Source organism: Populus alba, chromosome 6 (assembly GCF_005239225.2).
Source record: "Populus alba chromosome 6, ASM523922v2, whole genome shotgun sequence".
NCBI classification, from domain to species: Eukaryota; Viridiplantae; Streptophyta; class Magnoliopsida; order Malpighiales; family Salicaceae; genus Populus; species Populus alba.
Genome location: NC_133289.1, coordinates 3,815,722 through 3,833,892, shown reverse-complemented (window position 1 = coordinate 3,833,892; position 18,171 = coordinate 3,815,722). Strand labels below are relative to the sequence as shown.

The window sequence follows — 18,171 nt, the reverse complement described above, 5'->3', positions numbered from 1 at the left end:
TTCTGGTTGAATTCAAATACCTGAGCCCTAAATTAAGCCCTCTGATGATGATGATGATTCTCTCATCTGTCCTTGAAGATTGCTGCTGTGGCATATGATGATGATGATTCTCTCATCTTTATTCTAGTACCTTCTTGATGATCCTATCCCTTTCTCCTTCCTCTTTCTATCTCAAATGAAGATGCCCTGCCGAACAGAATCCACAATCCCTTAGACGAAGAAGACTATACAGTGTCAGAAGCATCTGAAGATGAACCAGAGAAGCCTCCACCGATCCCTTCTTTCCCTTGAATTGAAGATCAAGGAATCGATTAAAACCCTTGGAGGTGCAGTCTTTCCTAAGCTCAGCTGGAGTACCACCAAAAGAATGCTTGGATAGCCCATCTTGGACCCTCCATTGCACTTCATCTAGTGAAACTGCGATGTGTTGTGATCATCGGACTCATTTGTCCTTGATTCATGCAGTGACAAAACCGTGTCAGGTGTTGTTCCCCTTTCTTGCTTGATATGGAAATCCGTTGCTTTGTATCATTGCATGGAGCCAGCAGCTGGTCGGGATCTCACAGAGGGATGTCACTGCATTTTATCTTGTTCTCCTTGAGAAGAATAGTGATCCTCAACTCAGAGGTTTTTATAAATTTTACTGATAACGTTAGACTGAAATTGAATCTGAAAATGTTACAGAGGTTTCCTTCAGCTAGGAATGGCTACTGGAAATACCTCCCAGATGTCAGATTTTCATTTAAACCCGAATGCTAATCGCATATATGATCCTGTATCATATTCATTTTTAAATTTTTATCTAAATAATCCTAAACTTAGCTTCAATCCAAACTTGTTAATCTCTCTGTTCTTTATCTAGGTACTTGTTGAAATGTATCAGTAAAATTAATCATCAGAGATATTGCATCTGTAAAATTCGAGCTGGCATGGAAATTACAGGGATTTGAATCCAATACGCATTACCTTTTTTTTCTTTAAATAAAAAACAGCACATAGTTAAGTTGGACACATGGTTAAATAAATAACAGCAATCAAGGAGAAAACGTGCAAAAACCCTGGAAGCATCTTCCATGTTTTGACCTACAACAGTCAACAGAGGTTTCCGAGCGATGAAAAAGTATATTGATGTAGAGATCCCCATCATGCGTGAATCAAGGACACAAATGATCATGCACTGAGTGGATGCATAAATGTTTGCTCAAGAAAACGAGACTAATACATCTAAAATGCTTACCAAAATAAATTATAGTTAACCAGATTGAATGATCAAATTGACAGAAGAAACCCAGGTTGGTAGCCTTCATGAGATTAAAATGGAAAATTATGAAAAGCACACATGATATCTAGTTTTGTATTTTAATGTATTGCATCCAGTAGCTAGGCAAACATTTATCGGTCTTTAAGATTGGGATATGCAGTCAAAGTATTATGAAAGCATTTACCTGACACTTTCAACAAGTGCTGCTTTCAGCAACTTTGAGATACAAGCAACACATACAAAAAATAGTTCATAGAAGTTGCAATGCAACGAGAAACAGTGCCAATCACGAAATATTGCTCAGAGCCATGAGAATCACTTTGGACAATACTTCTTGTTTTATTGCTATAACTTCGGCTTCAGCTACGACTACCATTTGCTTGCTTCGCTGCAGGTTTCAGTTTTCTTCAACCAGATTGTACACAGCTGAAAAGGGGAAACCTCCATTGCTTTTATATCCCAACCCTACAGCTTCATGTGACCATAGCCTCCTTTAAAAAGAACCATAAAGAGGCTGTGATCTTCTGAAACTGAAAATATCTTCTATTTGAACTGCGTTGGGCGCAAGCTGTTGGCTTTTGTCTGATGGGTACTCACATGAATGGAGTTTCCCGTAAACCCGCACGCTTAATGTCCTCTTCCGAGGTGCACCGACTTTTACATGTTCATCAAAGAAATCTATCAAGTCCTGTTGTGTGAGTTGTTTTAATGCGGCCACCTGTTGTAACAACATGGATTAGAAGTTCAGAACATTTGAAAAAAAAAAAAAAACAATTTATAGATTTTTTTCGCGGCCATTTTGCAGGGGCCAATAATAAACATCTGCAGAAATATGAGATTCATACCTCGCATTCTTGCCTATCAAAACTTCAGGGTCCCATCAGAAATCTCTCGCCAGAAAAATGCAGATTCTTCTCTTAAATTCTTGTGCTTCTCAAGTTTCATATCTATCAAAGCATTCACGTTACTCTGCAGTTTGAAATTAAATCCTTGTGAACGGAAATGGATCGCAAGACTCGTTTGTCAAAAATAGCTCACTTGCAAGCACCAAACCTCAAAAACAAATTGAGGCAACAACAAAATAAAATTAGATAACAAAATAAACAAGCAGCTAATATATGCCTCATTCGCTCTCATCTGAATGGCCAAAACTGTTCACAATAATGAATTGAGATGTGGATTGTCTAGGAACAACTAGATTTCCTTATCATTGAAGTTATATTGTTCAAAAATTGTGCAGCTCCTACAGAAAATTAGATAGCCAAAGGACTTGTTAATTGGTAGCGAGGAATTAATCTTTTGTTTAGGCATGCAATTTGCGGCTAGCTCTACATTTCCTTATCATTGAAGTTACACTGTTCAAACATTGTGCAGCTCCTACGGAAAATTAGATAGCAAAAGGATTTGTCAATTGGTAGCGAGGAATTAATCTTTTGTTTACGCATGCAATTTGCGGCTAGCTATATCTCATTGTATCTGGGAAAAAAAGGTGCTGGTAGAAAATTTACAGAGAAGAAGGTAAGCATTTGAAGAAAGATTAACCATGCGCAACTTAAGCCCGTATTTTGAAGATTACTCCATCTTCCTCCCAAAAAAAGATGTGCAAGAAAATATCAATCAATTATGATAGGGATAGAACCTCACCTTGAATTCATCATTGGTCATCTCATAAAGTTTAGTTTCAAACATCTTGAGGAATGCCTCAACTCTCAAATCAATTTGTCCGGGACCCTAGCAAGATTACCAGGATTAATTAAGAGTGCAATAACACAAGGCTACATGACAACAAGAGACACACAAAAGAAATGCTAAATACCTTCACTGTAGATTGAATGATAAACTGCACTCCACGAATACCAGAGTCATTTCTACATTGAAAGAAATGGTAAGGCCTAGAGAAAAATCCATATTGGGGACAAAATTTAGAGAGAAAATTCTGGATACCTCTGCATGAGAACAGTAATGTACCCAAGTTGCTCAACAGATCTAAGCTGGTGGAAAGCTGGCTGCTTTGCAGTTAAAGCAAAAAGTTGAAGTTTCACATTCAATGTAAAATCATCTCGATGAACCTGCACAATTGAATGATTCTGTCAATTAGAAATCAAAATTCACTTGAAATAATTTATTCAATCCAGTCAATTACCAGAAACGACAAGAAATGCATTATTTAAATTTATTTATATGCTACTATGTTTCATTAGTGATGCTAACATCTTAAAGTTGAAATCATGTACTTCTTGACTTAAAATTATATCTTCAACAACTCAAAAACTACGGAACTGCAAAAGCAGCCACATTGACTCAGAAAAAACCATTTCTCACAAGCAAATACAGTTACCTGTATGTAATGCACCAGAGCAGAATTCTCATCATCTGGATTCAAGCCTTCAATTGGATACAAATAATTGATGCCCCTTTCAAGCTTGATAACTCTACTTGTTAAATGCTGGGACGGGAATAAGGGTTGGCATATAGGGTCTGGACCCGCATTAAAAACATCTTCAATATGCAGAATCATTGACTCTGCTCGCTGCGTTCAATATTACCTGAATGAATGGAATAATTACTAATGATACTTAAATTCAAGACGAGATAGCCATATGATTATAGAAATACAAGACAGGCAGTTGAAACCTGCTATATAGCACTCTAAGAAGGCTCTTGAAAGCATCAATGGAATAAACTTAGCAAGATCTTCAGCCTGAAGATGAGGAAGTATTTCAAGTTCTTCCATCCAAGGCCATGTTTGATCGTGTAGTAAGAGAGAACAATAGTACATAGCCTGCTGATAGGGCTGCTGGGACTTCAAATTTCCATACTCCTTTGTCACCATTTCCTGGAAAAAATACAAGGTGTCTATCAATGATAATCAGTAAAAAAATGCACTGCTCAAATGTTCTTCCCTATGCAACCTGTAAGAGTAACCTAGACAGGAATCCTAAAGAAAAGAAACAATAACAAAATTAAACAAGAAAGGTAAAGAAAGGAAGAAATAATTCAGTGGTCTCTAAAAGAGGCCTTCTCTTGGCCATATTCCACAAGAATTTTTCAAAAGTTATTCCCAACCTTCTTAACATCATGTACAGGGCTTGGCTCATATCTGTCCTTCCCTTGTTCTAATTATCAAAATTGCACTTGCCAAAATGACATGAAAATAAAGTCAGGTTAGCCAGGGAAACACGTGACACAAGCTCCACCACTTTGATTGGGCTTCAGAAGAATCATAAAAGATGTTCATGGTGATTTTCATAATCAAATAGAGGCATTATTTGGTATACATGACTGATCAATATATCTATATATGTATCCTTTTGAGTATAAATACTTGGAGATACAGGAAGTTCAAACCCTGTATGAACTCTTCCTTGCATTACCTTGATCACAGAAAATCTGTCGGGCTTCACTTTAAAATTTGAAATTTTTTTCAATAACAGTTTCCAACAAGATCCTCAGTTTGTGGTTGTAACCAACAACAGTGACCTGCAAAAAAAAAACAAAACAAAAGTAGGTTGTGTGAGAGAGGGGACAGAAGAGAAATCATATTAACATATAATATGCAAATAGGCTACTACCTGAAAACCACTATCTGTGTTGCTTATGCCATAATATAGACCAGCAACCCGTGCATAATAAGCTGAAACATACAAAAACATATGAAACTGTTGTAAGATGCAGAGTGGAGATTTATCAATATGCCAGTATATCAAATAAAGTTTAATTTATCAAGATGAGGATTTCAATGTGAATTATATATTCATATGCCACACTGCTTCATCAAATAAGAGAAACTGGAACTTGAAGGAAGAAAAGGAAATAAATAAAAAAAGTGAGGGATTAAATTTTATCTTCACTAAAATAAATCCAAATTTAGTTCGTGTACCATAATCATTCAGGTCATCCATCAACAACCGCGCAAAAATGTCAGTAAGAACTTCAGTCTCAGGAGAGCTGCTAGCAAAGGGGCAGTTGAAATCTATCTTAAACATAAGCTTTAGGAGTAGAGAACATCGTGTCAGGCTTGTACCATAGTGATGAAGAGGATGACTTTCTTAAGAGAAACTGGGAATTTGACCTGCTACAAAGGTCAGTCACATCAGTAAATAACATACAAAAAAATGATGATCATGTAATAGATAATAGAATTCCATCAAACCTTCTCTTGTGCATCCTTAAGTGATAAGTCAGTAGGTATGAATACATTAGGCGCTGGCAGATGCAAATCTTTATTAGGAGCAAATAGCATCCATTCCTGCAATCAGACAAAAACTTGAAAAATATCAGGTTTTGTACCTTTACAAGAGATTCTAATCATGAAATGAAAGCTGCTTATAGTTTGATGACAACAAACAGTAAAGCAAAATAAATTGCAATGGAAGTCCAAAAAGATTTGCATTTATTAACACCATTGACTGGATAATCTAAAAAGTAACAACCAACAACAGACCTGGATCATGGAGCCAGTGATTTTCTCAACACTGTATGCAGTTTTGTACCATGGCTCGGTCATTGCAGTTTGCCCTTCAAATTTCTTCGATTCCCAAAAGATTCTGCAGAATAAAAGGAGGTAATTAAGAAATTTTCTTCGATTCCCAGGAGATAACTGATTGAAAATTTGTACAAACAAATTGAGACATGTATAGAGCACAACAAACAAAATTCTGGATGAGGAAAAGAAACAAAGTCTGTAAAAAGTTCGCCAATTACTAGTTTTCCTTTACCATGGAAAGGCAGATTACAACTACTATCTTGAGAATACATGCAAGGTGATTGTAATGCCGATCCAATCATTAAAAAAAAAAAGGCAATTGAAAGTCATATCATCTTTCTACAACGAACGGCCATATTTCTTCCATTTTGAGACATTCCCCTTAAGCATAAACGGTTCTAAAATACATCAATTTCACTGCATTTCTATTATTATTTAATTGGAATCTAGCATCATTTACGATTATCAATCCCCTTGAAAGTAAGGTAACACGAAAGCAACTCAGTTCTGGTTCAACAGGATTAGAAAGCCCCTCTAACATGATTTTTCTTTGTTTCTTGCTTTATATTTTTTGGTGGTTGGCATAATTCTCCTGATCTAATTCTGGTTTCATGCCTTACTAATAAAATCCATTTCATTGTCATAAACCAAAAAAAACAGAATAAGGGGCAAAAAATGTTTGCTTCTCATTTGTTTTGGCAAAAGTTTACAGCTCTTTTGAGCTCTAATTAACTCACCGAACATTGTCTGGAGAAAGTTGATTAAGTACCGTCTGAATTATGCTTGGACTGAAATTAGAAGCCAAGGAGGATCCCACTAACCAATCTTTTTGAGGATATAGCTGATAAAAAGAAACCAAACAACCATTTAAAGACCATTATTCTAAAAATATGTTAGCTAACATGTCCTCAGTCACAAGCTTTGAGAATACATACAGCATGCAAATAAGCATATACATACATATGTGCACATATCTATATTATATGCATGCATGCATTTACCTGAATATATTTTAAAGCTGTTTAAAAGTAAAGAGAAACAAAGCTCTCAAACAATCTCCAATGTTTAACTATTCACAACTTTGAACCCCGACACATCAAAAACTCACTTCAACTTTACTATTACAGTTTAGCAAAAGTAAAATCTGTCAATATATTCTCCTTTACTTCATTTCTTTAATAGCTGTCAGTGCTGTCAGTATATTCTCCTTTTTCTTATTCTATTTCTTTCATAGCTTGTCACTAATATTCTTCTTTCTTTGTTTAATTTCTGTTATAGCTGTATATCCCTTGATTCTCTCTAAAGATCTCAATTATTGTCTAGGCCTAGTATTAAAGTATCTGATTATGTTTATTAGATCCTAGAATTAAGGGATTTGATACTTCTTGATGTATATATATATTGTAACTCTCTCTTAGTGAAAAATACAGAAAACATTTCAGAATTTCTCTTGTATTATCTTGTCATGGTATCAGAGCCAAAAATTTCTGAAATTAATTCATCTTGTGTCTAGTTCCTTGTCTGGTTCTTCTATTCTTTTTTTTTCTTGGACTTGATCTTTTGGTTCTTGTTTCTAGTTAAATCATGTCTCTAGAACGATCTGAACATTTTCTTGTTCGATTTTACTGGAAAGAACTATTCTGCCTGGGCTTTTCAGTTTCAGATTTTTTGTCAAGGGAAAGGAATTATGGGGTCATATTGCTGGGACAATTCCTGCACCTGATAGTGAGCAGGAAAAGGAGAAATATGTGAAATGGGAGGTGAAGGATGCTCAGATTATGTCTTGGATTCTTGGAAGTATGGAACACTCCATGCTTCTCAATCTCAAGCCTTACAAATCCTCTAAAGAAATGTGGGATTACCTGAAGAAAGTTTACAACCAAAGCAATATAGCACGAAGGTTCCAATTGGAACTCGAGTTGGGTCAACTCAGTCAAGGTAGTATGTCAATACAAGAGTTTTATTCTTCCTTTGTAAATCTTTGGGTTGAGTACACAGACATTGTGTATAAAGTGTACCTCTTGAAGGACTTATTGCTATTCAAAGTGTGCATGAGACGAGCAAGCGTGATTAGTTTTTAATGAAGTTAAGAGCGGAATTTGAAGCAATCAGGTCCAACCTGATGAATAGAGAACCAGTTCCTTTCTTGGATATTTGTGTAGGAGAGCTTCTCAGGGAAGAACAACGGATCATTACACAAGCTGTATTGGAGCAGAAAGCTCAAAATTCTACTCCAATTCCTGTTGCATACACTGCTCAAGGGAGGTCTAAAGGAGGAAGAAATATGTCAAATATCCAGTGCTATAGCTGCAAAGGATTTGGGCACATTGCCGCACTACTTGTACTAAAAAATTCTGCAACTATTGTAAGAAAACTGGGCAATATCATCAAAGACTGCTCCATCCGGCCTCCAAAGAAATCTGAAACTGCCTATAATGTCTCGGTTGGTTCCTCAAATACTCCTAGTCCTGGTCAGTCCTCTAATCACCCCTGAAATGGTCCAACAAAATGATAGTTTATGTCCCTTTCTGCTTTAGGGGCCTTTCCAAGGTAAGCCGAAATTCGTTTCCTACAAGCCTTGGTAAATTCTTGATTCTGCTGCTCCAATCACATGACCAACATATGCCTTACCTTTAAATAATGTCATCAAAAATATAAAGGCAATCTTCATATTCGTAACTGCGATGGAGGTAACCCCGTTGTCTATCACAAGCTGTTGGTGATATTTCAGCTCTTTTTGATATTGTACTTTGTGTCCCCTAAGACTGTCCACTAATCTTATTATTTGTTGGCCAATTAGTTGACAACAATTGTGATGTTCGTATTTTTTTTCCAAAAATCTGGTTGTTTTGTGCAGGATCAAGTGTCCGGGAAGATGAATCGCGAAGGGACCTAAAGTGGACACGTCTGTTTCCCTTGCTTTTATCTCCCTCTCCTATGTCAAATTATGTTGCGATGTAATTGTTGTTCAATGTTGAATGATTTATAGGTGTGCATAGACGTTTAGGACATCCTAATTCTCATTGTACTTCGAGTTCTTGTTTAAATCTGGTTTACTAGGAAATAAAAAATTCGACTTCTTCTAATAATTGATATTGTTGATTGTCATCTTGCAAACTTGGTAAAAGCAAAACACTTCCTTTTCCATTGCATAAAACCAGCACCACCAAACCTTTTGAAATCGTGCATACTGATGTTTGGGGTATTGCACTTGTTATTTCTCATGAACATTACAGATATTTTTGTTACATTTATGGATGATTTCATCGTTTTACTTGGGTATATTTTCTTCGATCTAGAAAAGTGAGGTCTTCTCAATGTGTTTTAAAGTCTTTCTGGCCTAGTTGAGACACAATTTTCTGCCAAAATCAAAAATTCTGCAATCTGAATTCAGGTGGTGAATATATGTCAAATGCATTTCAATTTTTCGTCTTCAAAGTCATGGATCAAATCACAACGTTCTTGTCTTTCACCCCCACAACAAACGGTGTGGCTGAAAGAAAGAACCGATCATCTTCTTAGATGTTGTTCGAACTCTTCTCCTTGAAGTCATGTGTTCCTTCTCATTTTTGGTGTGAAGCTTTGTGTTACTGCTAGTTTTATTTAAATTAATCGATTACCATATCTCCCCACTTGAACAATGATTCTCCCTATGTTCGTTTGTTTGGACATGCAGCCAAAGTGCTAAATTCTAACTCTTCATATTTTGGATGTGTTTGTTTTGTTCACCTTCCTGCACATGAGAGAAAATAAACTTAACTGCCCCAATCTGTCAAGTGTGCTTTCTTAGGCTATGCTGTCACCAAAAAGGATTTCTTTGTATGATCCACATGCACGTCGAAACTCGTGTCTCTAGGAATGTCATATTTTTTTGAAAATCAGCCTTTCTTTTGCACCAACAGCCTTCAGTACTTCCTTCTCTATCTGTTTTACCCCATCTTTTTTCTACATCGCCAACACCAGGTACAAAGGTTTAAACCTGGTTATGTTTATCATCGGCGCACTCTGCTTCTGCTCCTCTCCAGGTCTCACTGAGGTTCCTTCACATCTTCTGCAGTAAGGCATCTGATCCTGTTCTGCCCTTTCTTTATGATCCCCTCCTCTTTGTAGAAGCTCTAGACCTCACAAAAACCTCCTGAAAGGTATGGTTTTTTCAAACTCCTGTGGCTATGTCTACTACTCTATCTTCTATTTCCATTCCCACTTGTTTTAAAGACAAAACAGGCTAGCAACACATGAGTGCTGGAAACAAAGCAATGGAGGCCAGAACTTAACGACTTATGGTCAATCATTACTTGGGACATTATTTCTTGTCCTTCACATTTCAAGCTCATTGGTAGCAAGTGGGTTATACTGTTGAAAACAATCAAGTCTGATGGATCTTTGGAATAGATATAAAGCTCGATTGGTTGCTCTTGGCAAATAAACAACAATATGGCTTCGACTATGAAGAAACATTCGCACCCGTTGCTAAGATGACTACGGTAAGAACACTCTTGCTATCGCAGCCTCTAATGCTGTCCCTTATATCAGATGGATGTAACCAATGCCTTCTTCATGGGGATCTTAAGGAAGAGATTTATATGACACTTCCACCTGGTATGTCCACAAAGGCTTTCTAATGCGAGTTTGCAAACTCAAACGCTCTTCTGTATGGGTTGAAACAGGCCACCTAGAGCCTGGTTTTGAGAAGCTTTTCAGCAATTACTCTTCGCAGAACCTTCTCCTTCACCCAAGTCAATATGATTCATCACTTTTCTTTTTACAAGACACCACTTGTATGGTATTTCTCATTCTGGCTTATCGTTGATGATATTAATCCTCACTGGAAATCTGACATTGGGTTGATCACTGAGCTTCAAACATATTTGCATAGGTAAATTTCAAATGAAAGATCTTGGACATCTCACATATTTTTTGGGGCTGGAAGTTCACTCTAGAGATCATGGTTTTGTTCTTAAATCAACATTCTTACTCTTACCTTGACTTCTTATAGTGATGCAGATTGGGCTGAGCTGCCCGGATACTAGACAAGTCTGATTACGGCTGGTGCATTTTTTCTTGGAGATGCTTGATCTCTTGGAAGTGTAACGAAGCAGGATTGTGTCTCTAAATCTTCTACAGAGGCTGAGTATCGCGTCATGTCATGCAGCTTGTTCTGAAATTGTGTGGTTACGTTGGTCTTTATTTTTCTGAACTTGGGTTTCCCAAACTGCTCCTACTCCCACTTCATATGATAATACTAGTGCTATCTTCAAAATAGCCCTCGCGAATCCGGTCTACCATGAACGCACCAAGCACATAAGAGGTTGGAACTGTCATTATATCGGAAAGCCTTTAACTCGAGGTGTTATCACTCTTCCTCATGTCAATTACTGCTCTTCAAATAGCTGATGCCTTTACAAAGCAGCCTTGACACGCAACGACATCAGTTTCTCAGTCGCAAATGATGTTGTTCGATCTACCCGCATCAATTTGACGGGGGATGTCAATGTAATTCTCCTTTATTTCATTTCTTTAATAGCTGTCAGTGCTGTCAGTTATATTCTCCTTTTTCTTAATTCTATTTCTTTCCATAGGTTGCTCACTATATTTTTTTTTCTTTCCTTTTTTTTGTTTTTCTTTGTTTAATTTTCTTCTTTTGATTAGGGCTTTGTCATATATTTCCTTGATTCTCTCTACTAAGATCTCAATATTGTCTAAGCCTAGTATTAAAGTATCTGATTATGTTTATTAGATCCTAGAATTAAGGATTTGATACTTCTTGATGAGTGTATATTCATATATTGTAACTCTCTTAGTGAAAAATACAGAAAACATTTCAGAAGTCTTCTCTTGTATTATCTGTCAAAATCATTTTCTGCCATCAAATTACTCTACAGTAAATCCTATAGGAAACAAACTTCTTAGCCTTTCTAGCAACCTTTAAAAATCTATCTTCAGCAAATCATCCCCAAATTTTAGAGCACTCCTTCTAATTATATTATTTCACCTCCTTTTCAGTTTTTATTTTAAAAAAAAAAAACTTAATCACAAACCATTTTTCCTTCTTCATGACCCTAAATTGAAAGGTCAAGGCTTTCAGATTATTTTCACATTGAGGCCACAGCATCAATCAAATTAAAAAAAAATCTGCAACTCATAAGTTAGAAGATGAAGCACTTGTAAAAAACTGGTATTGCTTCTGAAGGAAAGAATGAATTGTGTGTTGAAAAACAAAATGCTCATTGTTAAAAAGAAAACTTAATCACAAACCATTTTTCCTTCTTCTGACCCTAAATTGAAAGAGTCAAGGCTTTCAGATTATTTTCACATGAGGCCACAGCATCATCAAATTAAAAAAAAAATCGCAACTCGTAAGTTAGAAGATGAAGCACTTGTAAAACTGGTATTGCTTCTAATGAAGAAGTGTATAATGAAAACAAAATGCTCGTTGTTATTGTTGTTTGTAGAGGGGGCATAGATGTTTTTAAATTTGGCTACATTGTTTAGTAAGAGCAATTCTCACAAAAGTTATACAACACAACATAATGGTGTAGAGTATCTTATATAAAAACAACAACCAAATTGGCAAGATGTAGAAATTCCAGAGAAGTGCACAATTTTTTTCCTTTCAAATCCATAACTAACCTGCATATTGGATGCAATCCTCGACAACTTATTAACTACTTGGAGGGGTTTTGTCTTGATAGTGGAATGAGTGTCTCACAAACAGCTGCAAGCTTCATAAAAAGATAAAAAATATTTCAGCATCTTGAATTTAGATTAGAAAGAGAAACTTCAATACTGAACGCAAGAGATAATAAATAAATAATCTAAACTTGACAGGGAGATGCAAATACGCCTCCAAAACAAAAATTAAAACTTAGAAAACCCATTAAATAAAAGGATAGAAGCATGAAAATGTCAAGATGCATGGTAGAAAAGGTCAAAAACTTACGTCTCCTCAAGCTTCTTCAGTTCAAATGAACTTTTTTTGCTCAAACTTGTATGGGCCAATTGATATACCCATAATTTCAACTAGAACTTAAAGTTTGTAACGGAACCCTATGTTCCACAGCATGAGAATGTCAATTAACAGAATGCCAATTGGTCCAAGTTCATCTCTTGCAACATTAAAAATTGGAAATCAACTGCAGAAGAATTCATTATATGCTGGTTTGCCTAATCACCAGCATAATCTTTCTCCTTAACTAGCTAGCATTCTCTTTCACCTGGCTCTCTTGCCTAATCACCAGACAATAATGACATTTCATTTCTCTCTTTTCTCAAACTAACATGGTAAACACCTATCAAATTTCTCTAAACATGCGTCTATGTGGTTAGAGTTGCATATGAGCATGGCAAGAAGCGTGTGTGATGCACATTACCATTCCCCTGTTTGTCAGTAATATAACAAAAATGGTAATACATAATTATATATGCATTTCCATACCTCATCAAATTATCCATTTGCAAACACCAGACTTGCTGCAAGAGGTGAATGTATTGTGAATAAACAGTCCAACAAACATCTTGCATGTGCTCTGCAATCCGACAACAAAAAGGCATAGTTTAGATAACAGATTTAATCCCAGTTATAATTCTGCCCAAATAAAAAATAAGATAAGCTAAGCTTTGCAACTCTGTTAAAGCTAGATTGTCCAAGAGCACAAACTGAGATTAAAACTAAAGGGAACTAACCATGGCCGGCATCAGTAAGATTTAAATTACTACAGTGAAGAAAGAGAACTCTGTTGTCCCATCTCCTTCACCACGCAATAAACTTAGTGGCCCATCCTGCATTTTTTTAAAGTAACCAAATCTTAAGTAAGTCTGCTTTTCAAAGGAGAAAAAGAGAGAAGCCAGCATCATAAATAAAAAACAGGTAACTACAGGCACAAGAATGCACATGCACAACAGTGAATGCACACAGAGTTCAACTGAACATGAGAAGCGGACTGCCAAGCAAAAGCAAGCCATCTATGTGTATATCTAATAAAGTAGAATTAAAAAAAATATTAAAGATAGAATTGTTAAGCATGCGGGGTAAACCCACCTAAGGTTTTCAAGACATAAAACAAAGATCCTTCTCCTCCATGGCCAATCAGGTGGCCAAGATACCTGCATGGTCCTTCCTTGTAGTGAAGAATGCCCGGAGTTATTGGCCAAACAATTCTCAATTTGTGACCTTGTTTTATGGGGACAGTATCTAACAAGTATCTAAAACAAACACCAGAATAAAGCTGTAATATTAAACATTCTTCTCAAAAGTTTAATATCTTCAGCCACACATAACTGTCTTTCACAAAAGTTTAACATTCTCTAAAAAGTATGAAGCAAGCAAAGTATCAGAAATGCAGCAGAACTTGGCGAATGCCTGTAAATGTTCCGAGGAGCAAGGCTGACCAGGAAAAGAGAAACAGCTCTTATCATTATTTCGAATTTCCTGGAACTTGTCCTCGACAAGGCTTTGTATTTTATCAAGGCTTTTCTGAAGATTTCCACAGCAAAGAAATTGATAGTTGTAATTGTTCGTAAATAATGAAATCAAGAGATAATTAATGTTGAAGGAAGCTTATTTACTAACCTTTGCATATATTACCAAGTTCATCAGGTTGGCAAATAATTTTTTCATAGAGCTTTATAAGCTCAAGTCTTGTATCCAGTCCCTTTTCTTTTGGCTGAACTTCCAAAGTGTCCCAATTCCCTATGAATTGAACAAATGATAGACACAACTCAGGAAAGAATATAAATTTTGATCTTCCTCAATATGAAACATCATTGTAGTTGTAAATATGATTCCTTTAGAAGTTAAGGGAACCCAGTAAAGGCATTCTCCCCTAAGAAATTATCATTAGATTAAAAACATAATGTTGTAGAAAAATATTAGTAATTAAACTTTACACAGTGCATAGGGCGTATGGATGTTTTGCTGAAAATCAACAAGCATGCATGACTTGCTTCATGCCTGATTTACTGTGTTCTACAAATAACATACCAGCTCATACACACATGCATACAACCACACATAAATATACATCGACATATGCAGCTAACCTGTACTGAATTTATGGTATGGGTGGCCTTCCTCACTTAAATGTTTTCTGAAGCTGCAATGAAAGAGAGAAAAAACAGTTGTGAATACTATTAATTGCATAATCACTACGAAGCTGTGATTGATGACAAGCAGCATGGTTTGCAAACATGTGAAATGCAATATTTACAAAGAAGGAACTGTGCATCACTATTTCTTAAGGTGTGTGACCAAGTATATTCATGCATGCTAATTTTGCACCTTCAAATAGAGCAGAATCAAATGTGCAATATCATGCAAAAGCATAGAACTACCCAATGGAATACCTGTTTTGAGTGACTAAGACAAAACAGCAGGTGATCTGTGACATTTACTTATAGTTAATTTGGAAGGTTAAATTGGCCTCTTGTTAGTCTAGGTGGTTTCAAAGTGAAAAGGAAAAAGAAAACCTAGATACCTGTAGGATTCCTCATCATTTGGAATTTGCAAACAACATATCAACTAAAACTTGCAAATACAAGACAACCAAAAGGCTGAAAAGAAAAGATTAACAAAAGAAACCAACAGTCTACCGGATAGGGTGAGCAAGTGCGTTTGAATGATACCTGGTTTATTCTCCAACCATCAGACAGTAAGTTCTTCTGATTTCTGTACAAGAAGACACAAACACCAAAGTAATTACCAACACTAATGCCGAATAGAAACTCAGCATCAATCCAGCTTTGAGAAACCTAAAAAAGAAAGAAAGTCTAAGCACAGCAGCTAACCAGAATCAACAGCCTTAATTTCCCTGATGGTTGCATCCGCTGACATCAACGGTTTGATAAAGAACTGTGCAAATCTGAACAGTAAATCACATTCAAAGAACCAGGTCACAAACTTTATAAGATAACTGACAAAACCAACAAGCTATCTATCATTACAGATTATAAAAATAAGAAAGCGTGCATTTTATACCTGTCCAGAGCATCTTCAAAACAATCACTGTTAACATCAAAATGATAGTTGGTGTGGTCCGACGCCGTATAAGCATTGGTACTGCCCCCATGCTACGCATCAAGTAGACAACAAAATACATAGAAAACATCGTTTAGTAACACATAAATTCTCACCAAAATTACAATTCAACCTTCCCGAACCACATAGAATAAATATAAAGGTTTTAACAGGAAATGAAAGGAGCTTTCTTTCTTTCTTAAGTAAGCAATTTAAATGATAGTTAAATAATTAATCACCTCAATAATGTACTTAGAGTAACTGTCCTCTAGTGGATATTTCTCACTTGCATAAAACAGCATATGCTCTGCCAATACCACAAACCAAAAAAATAAAATAAAAAACCTTCAAGAAAACCACAAAAAGAAAAAAGAAAAAAGAAAAGGCTACCAAGAAAATGAGCGAGTCCTTCAAGACCATCAGGATCGCTGAAAGAACCAACACTAACATTCATAGAAGCCGCACACTAAAAAGTAACGAAAAATAAATGGTTAGAATGGACTTACATCAGTGATTAAAGCGCCAGAATTGAATTGAAATTGCAAAAATTTAGGAATTGAAATTGCCTTATCGGTGTCGGGATCGCTAATGAGAAGGACTTGGAGAGCATTTGGAAGAACAATTCTCTTGTATTCTCGCTTATCAGTCCTTGCCTTCACTATCTCCATCTCCTCCGCTTCTTATTTGCCTACCGCCGTCGTTTTGTTCCTTTCTTTCTTGTTGATTACTCCTGTGTTTTTTCAGAGAGAAAGATGATGCGAAAGACTTGTTGGTCTTGGTCTTTCTCTGAGGTTTATTCTACAGAATACTGGGACCAGAGACTTGTTGGTCTTGGTCTTTCTCTGAGGTTTATTCTACAGAATACTGGGACCAAGACTTGTTGGTCTTGGTCTTGGTCTTGCTCTTTGGTTTATTCTACAGAATACCCCTCCAGATTGTCCTTCTCTTTGGTCTTGGTCTTTTCTCTTTCGTTTTCTATTCATTTTAAGAAAAATGTATTTTTTTGGTTGACTTTAGGTCTGCAACGGTGATGGAGGCTGTTCGGTAGTCTTGCTGTTATTTTTTACTTAGAAATATATTTTTACTTTATGTTAAAAATATATTTTAAAGTGGTGATAATCTGGCTAGTGAATGCTTGCTATTAATGGCTGGTTGCTTGAGTTTAACTCTGGGAGGATTAGGGTCTATGGCAAATGATGAAGAAGGACATGAACATAATGCTTCCATGCTGTCTAAATAGCTTTGAATCTCTTGTTTTCGCTTTCATAAGAAGTTTCTTGCTATACATAAATCTTGGCTATTCTTTTTATCTAATCCAATCTCTTCACAACACTGACGTGATATGTGGGCATCACATATATTCTCACAGTTCTGGTTGAATTCAAATACCTGAGCCCTAAATTAAGCCCTCTGATGATGATGATGATTCTCTCATCTGTCCTTGAAGATTGCTGCTGTGGCATATGATGATGATGATTCTCTCATCTTTATTCTAGTACCTTCTTGATGATCCTATCCCTTTCTCCTTCCTCTTTCTATCTCAAATGAAGATGCCCTGCCGAACAGAATCCACAATCCCTTAGACGAAGAAGACTATACAGTGTCAGAAGAATCTGAAGATGAACCAGAGAAGCCTCCACCGATCCCTTCTTTCCCTTGAATTGAAGATCAAGGAATCGATTAAAACCCTTGGAGGTGCAGTCTTTCCTAAGCTCAGCTGGAGTACCACCAAAAGAATGCTTGGATAGCCCATCTTGGACCCTCCATTGCACTTCATCTAGTGAAACTGCGATGTGTTGTGATCATCGGACTCATTTGTCCATGATTCATGCAGTGACAAAACCGTGTCAGGTGTTGTTCCCCTTTCTTGCTTTGATATGGAAATCCGTTGCTTTGTATCATGCATGGAGCCAGCAGCTGGTCGGGATCTCACAGAGGGATGTCACTGCATTTTATCTTGTTCTCCTTGAGAAGAATAGTGATCCTCAACTCAGAGGTTTTTATAAATTTTACTGATAACGTTAGACTGAAATTGAATCTGAAAATTGTTACAGAGGTTCCTTCAGCTAGGAATGGCTACTGGAAATACCTCCCAGATGTCAGATTTTCATTTAAACCCGAATGCTAATCGCATATATGATCCTGTATCATATTCATTTTTAATTTTTTATCTAAATAATCCTAAACTTAGCTTCAATCCAAACTTGTTAATCTCTCTGTTCTTTATCTAGGTACTTGTTGAAATGTATCAGTAAAATTAATCATCAGAGATATTGCATCTGTAAAATTCGAGCTGGCATGGAAATTACAGGGATTTGAATCCAATACGCATTACCTTTTTTTTCTTAAATAAAAAACAGCACATAGTTAAGTTGGACACATGGTTAAATAAATAACAGCAATCAAGGAGAG

The 18,171-nt window shown here is 36.3% G+C and overlaps 1 pseudogene; it reads right to left on the bottom strand.

The window, feature by feature from the left end:
- Window positions 1–1,754: 1,754 nt before the first annotated feature.
- On the bottom strand, window positions 1,755–16,632 carry LOC118053143 (insulin-degrading enzyme-like 1, peroxisomal; annotated as a pseudogene).
- Window positions 16,633–18,171: the final 1,539 nt, after the last annotated feature.